Genomic DNA, 5,289 nt, shown 5'->3' with positions numbered 1-5,289 from the left:
AGGCCCACTATGTAGAGTGAGAGGGGCCCCTTCTCATAGGTCTCAGAGGAAAGGAGGTTTCAGAGCAGAAGCTGGCAGTCGGGATGTCTGTGATTCCTAGTGACATGGGGGAGAAAGAGATGGGGAAGTGAGGAGGAGTACATCTAGTTGAGGTGTACCCATTGTATAAGTCAGGGCAAGTGTCACCACCGGCAACCTGGTCTGTGAACTTCCTTGGGGAGGTGAGAATGAACCAGTCAGACTCCTGGGATCAGGGTGACTGGTGAGTCTGTTTACAGACCCACAGACAGCAGGGATCCCGGAACCAACCACGAAGATGGAAACCGAGAGTGTTGTAGATAGGCACTAACCAGAGCAGCATATGGTCAGGGATTCTGATGATTCTGTCTCTCAAATCAGGCATGGTGGTGCAAGCCTGTAATCCAAGCACTTGGGAAGAAGCTGAGGCAGGAAGATCATGACCTTAAGGTCAGCTTGAACTACATACTAAGATTATGTCTAAACAATAAAGCAAATGGGCTGGTGAGATGGCTCAGTGGGTAAAAGCGCATGCCACTTAGCATGATGACTTTAATTCAATCCCTGGGACCCACAAAGAGCTGGATGTAGTGGCTAGAGTATGTAATCTCAGCACTCTCGCACAAAGCTAGGAAGAGGAGACGGGAGTCACTGCAAGCTCCCAGCCAGAGAGCCCACAATACACAGTACAGCAGCAGAGACACAAGAGACTCCGTCTCAGCAAGAATGAGAGAATGAACCCCAGGAAAGCTGTGCTCTGACCTCTAAACAAACACCACAATATGCACCCACTTCCACCGCTGCACACATGCACACACATAAAGTAACTTAAAAATACACAAGCAAGAAAATTCTACCTTCCACATTAATATAAGAACCCTAGTAGAAGGGCTAGAGAGATGGATGAGGTTAAGAGCACTGGCTGCTCCTCTAGAGGTCCTGAGTTCAAATCCTAGCAACCACAGGGGTGGCTCATAACCATCTATAATGAGATCTGGTGCCCTCTTCAGGCGCCCTCTTCTGGCGTGCAGGTATGCATGCAAGCAGAACACTTGAACATGCAAGCAGAACAGTAAACATTAGAAGAAGCAGAAGAAGAAGGAGGAGGAGAAATACTCAAATAGAAAGAAGCGTAAAACAAAAATACCAAGAACCCTTGTAGAGGGCAACAAGATGGCTCACAGGCATTTTTTGTCAAGCCCAACATCCCGAGTTCAATTCCTGGAACCCATATAAAAGGAGAGAATTAACTCCTGGAAATTGCCAATAAATAAATAAATGTAAAACAAAACATAAAGCAAAGCAAAACAAATTCCAAACCCCAAGAACCCCATTTGCAGTTGATATGTAACAGATAAGAAGTTTAATAACTTATTCGCTGGGCAGCGGTGGCACACACCTGTAACACCCAATTTTGTGTTACACCCTCTGTACAGTTCGCGCGCCACTGTACTGAACGCGAGTCGAGCAAGGGCCTGGAGATTGAAAAGAACACACAGAGAGACCAGGGTCATTCGAAAGGAGATCAGCCGAATGCCAGTTTATTCAGCATTGGGAGAGTCCTTATCTACCGAACTGCAGCACAAGGATCTCCACCTAGGCAGGTGGGAAATTACCATATTAACAATGGAGTAAATGCCCTGCAGCTAACCACCAGGCGGGGCAGGAATAGCACAGAAACACACAGGAAGCTTAGTTAGCTGATCATAAACTGTCCCCACGAATGCACCCCAGGAATAAGGGAGACCAGGGCCCTACACACACCTTTAATCTCAGCACTCAAGAGGTAGAGGCAGGAGGATCACTGTGAATTCAAGACCAGCCTGGTCTACAGAGCAAGTTCCAGGACAGCCAGGGCTACATACTAAGCTCCTATCTCCTTTTTTTTTTAAAGTTTGGATAACCACAGTTTGGACAATCTGAATTTATGTAAAGCCAGATGTGGCAGCACAAATGGAAATCCAAAAGAATCCACAGAGAAATGAGAGGCAGAAGCAGTGTGTGTGTGGGGGGGGGGAGACAGGAGAGTCTCCAGAAGCTTGCTGGCCAGCTAGTGGTGAGCCAGAGACCCTGTCACAAGACAGAGAAGATGTGGACTGACACCCAAGGTTGCCCTCTGACCTCCACAGAGCTGTGCTCACACACCAACACACACAGACACACATAAATGCACATCTGAGAAAAACAGAGTTTCTCTCTGTGAAAGTGAGTTCTAGGACAGACAGGGCTACACAGAAAAACCCTGTCTCAAAAAAAAAAGAAAAGAAGAAAGAAAGAAACAAGATGGGTGGCTGTAGAGTCAGTATTGGGCCTGCACGGAGGCGAATTCACAGAGATTTAGTTTAGGATGTAAAGGAAGACACACAGTTTACCTGAGGGGACCAGGGCTGGTTTTCTTTTATATCCATTTCTCTCTTTCTTTCCTCTCATTCCTCCTCCCCAGTCTGGCTACTGAGACTCTAGGTCCAATTTAATTTTATTTGGTGTCCCAAATGTTCCTTGCAGTTTGCAGGATGCCCAAAGGCTGATGTGCCTACTGTGTGCCTAGCAATCCCTGAGGGACAAGGTCACCCATGATTTCACATCAGCAACTCCACTTTCTGCTCTGGCCCAGGTAGTTCCCGGTGGTATCACTTTATTGTATTTTCATAGAATTTCCAACAGGTTGTTAACACATTGTGTTATCATCTGATAGCAAAACATAACAACTGTCCAATAAAAGCCTGCTGCGTAAATGGATAAAATAGTAAGGACATGAATGATCCCCCCTTACAAGGGTCAATGATTAATGATTACTGTTCAGTATTGGTTTTCTACTTCAATGACCCCTTTTAGTGTTATATTTTGGTGATTGAAACCTATGTCTATTCCCTAAAGCAGGCTGGCAGTTTGCTGATGGATTTTCTGTTTTAATTTTTGGTTATTGAAACAGGATCTCACGTAGTTCAGGCTCCTTTGAAACTCTTTATGTAGCTGAGAGTGACTCTGAGTGGCTGGGAATGACTTTGAACTTCTGATCTTCTTGCCTGCACTTCTCACATTCTGGGATACAGAACTGTCCACCATGCCCAGTTCCATCAGACCCAGGGCTTCACGAATGCTAGGCAGGCACAATAAACTGAGCCACACTCCCAGCACCTGCTGGTGGACTTTCGTCTCGGTAACTTTTTTTTTTTTAAAGATTTATTTATTATGTATACAACATTCTGCCTCCATGTATGCTGACACACCAGAAGAGGGTGCCAGATCTCATTACAGATGGTTGTGTGACCCACCATGTGGTTGCTGGGAATTGAACTCACAACCTGTAGAAGAACAGCCAGTCCTCTTAACCACTGAGCCATCTCTCCAGCCCTTGGTAACTTTTTAATCCTGAGGATGATTTGACTTACTCAGGTCAATGGATACTTATTAAAAAACACTGTTTGGTCGGAAGGGTCACCTCAGCTCCCCAGCACCCCTTTATACAAAAAGTCTGGATTGTTTGCTTGGGGGCTTCACCCCAGCTTCTGGCATAAGAGTTGCCTCGGTCCAAACCCCACCTCTGAGAAAGCCTGCCAAAAAGTGACCCCTCCCCATGGAGGGGCACAAAAACCCGGCCAAATGATGAACCCTCCCCAGGGAAGATCGGGATCACTCCCACAGGCTATTTAAACTGCTCCCCCAAAGAATGAACATGTGGTCTCCGGGTTCCCTGTGGTCTCCCCTTCTCTCTCTTCCTCTCTCCATGTTTTCCTGGGGCCACTCGAGAGTATTGTCATCCATTAAATATGGGCATCTTTTAATTCGGTCTGATTTGGTCTGATTGGGATTATTTGAGTCAGCGGAGAGATCTGTTAGCTTACAAAGTATTTAACACACACTTGTCAGACAATATAAGAAACCCTCAGAATAACTCATGCTCATAACTCCATGAAGCTTAAATTTCATAGGGGAAAAGTATGAAAATAGTAAGTCAACAAATAAAAAATAGAATTAATATAAAAGAAACAAAGAACCATGATGGAAAATATAGGGTAAGTCTTACTTTTCAAAAATTATTTTATTAGGGCGTGTGTGTGTGTGTGTGTGTGTGTGTGTGCGCGCGCGCGTGCTCACACATGCAGAGGTGCACATGTGACTTGACATATGTGCAGAGGTCAGAAGGCAACTTTTGGGAGTCAGTACCTTCTTCTACCATAGGCGCCCAGGACACAGATGTTCAAGCTTAAGTAGGCTCAACTTTTATCCATCTCAGCTGCTCGAATTTCACAGCAGAAATCATGCTGAGGGAACCTTTAGAAAAGGAGACAGCCTGGTAGTGCACGCCTTTAATGCTAGCACTCGGGAGGCAGAGGCAGGCAGATCTCTGTGAGGAGCGAGTTCCAGGACAGCCAGGGCTACATAGTAAAATCCTCTATGAATGAATGCCAGTTAAGCCAACAGCTGAGAGAAAGAGTGGAGAGTAGTGGTTTAGGTCAAGGGCAAAATATATTAAAAGGCCTACAGGTAGAAAAGATCGGGTACGTCTAACAGGTTGGTTTGTTTATCTTCATTCCAAATGCAGCACGGGGCTTGTGGGATTGCTTTTCTGGGATGAGTCCTCACCAATTCTTTGCAGCTCTCTCTAGGTCGAAGGTGCCTCTTCTTCCTGCTCTACACAGCTTGTTTTTCAGAACCATTTGGTTTTTCGCTACTTAACCCCCTCCCCAATAACCATTAAAGGGCCTGCAAGATAGCTCAGAAGGTAAAGGCATTTACCACAGAGGTGGATGACCCCAGCTTGCTCTCTGGAACCCACAGACTGAAAGGAGAAAACCGACTCCAGCACTGTCTTTTCTGGCCTTCGCATGTGTACATTCATACACATATACACATAAAACAATTAAATCCAATGTAATAAACAGGGTTGAGCTGGACAGTGTGGACACACGCCTTTAATCCCAGTACTCAGGAGGCATAGGCAGGTGGATCCCAGAGTTCGAGGCCAGCCTGAACTACAGAGTGAGTTACAGAACAGCCAGGACTCCCCGGGCGGTGGTGGTGCACGCCTTTAATCCCAGCACTTGGAAGGCAGAGGCAAGTGGATCTCTGTGAGTTCAAGCCCAGCCTGGTCTATAAGAGCTAGTTCCAGTACAGGCTCAAAACAAAACAAATAAACAGCCAGGACTCAAAGGAAAAACCCTAAATCAAAATAAAAAAAAATACCAAAAGGACAACAAAAGGAGACAGGGTTTCTCTGTGGTTTTGGAGCCTGTCCTGGAACTAGCTCTTGTAGACCAGGCTGGTCTC

This window comes from Microtus ochrogaster, linkage group LG8, assembly GCF_000317375.1.
Source record: "Microtus ochrogaster isolate Prairie Vole_2 linkage group LG8, MicOch1.0, whole genome shotgun sequence".
In the NCBI taxonomy this organism is placed as follows: Eukaryota; Metazoa; Chordata; class Mammalia; order Rodentia; family Cricetidae; genus Microtus; species Microtus ochrogaster.
This window is presented reverse-complemented; position numbering follows the sequence as displayed.